This window comes from Penaeus monodon, chromosome 15 (genome assembly GCF_015228065.2).
Source record: "Penaeus monodon isolate SGIC_2016 chromosome 15, NSTDA_Pmon_1, whole genome shotgun sequence".
Lineage (NCBI taxonomy): Eukaryota > Metazoa > Arthropoda > Malacostraca > Decapoda > Penaeidae > Penaeus > Penaeus monodon.
The window spans coordinates 19963328-19963670 of record NC_051400.1 but is presented as its reverse complement, the minus strand read 5'-3'; the positions used below and the strand labels follow the sequence as shown (position 1 = coordinate 19963670).

Sequence of the window (343 nt, the reverse complement as noted above, 5' to 3'; positions counted from 1 at the left end):
AGAGGGAAAGGGAAAGGGGTATCTGATAAGTTCCTCAGCAGTTTGGACATTATAGATAACATATCCCAGGCTTGTTGAATGGTAGAATGAACTGTATGGTCTGATTATCTGAATTTGATTTTGGTTACTTTTAGTAAAGGAGAAACTACAATATGTTCACCTTATCAAATTCCAGAGATCACTGCAGACAGCACAGAAACACAGAATGCAATATGATGAACTAGGAGGGACTGTGTGTGCACGAGCCACAGAGGCCATAGTTCCCATAGGTATTATAATGTTTCCACATGCTAATGTTGGGAAGATTCTCAACAAATAATTGAAAGCTGAGATGATGGGGCCG

At 39.9% G+C, this 343-nt stretch overlaps 1 protein-coding gene across 1 annotated transcript in view; it reads left to right on the top strand.

Moving 5' to 3' along the window:
* LOC119581805 (dolichol kinase-like) overlaps nucleotides 1–343 on the top strand; it is a gene marked incomplete at both ends in the record, with an annotated part of 13425 nt that overhangs the window by 811 nt on the left and 12271 nt on the right.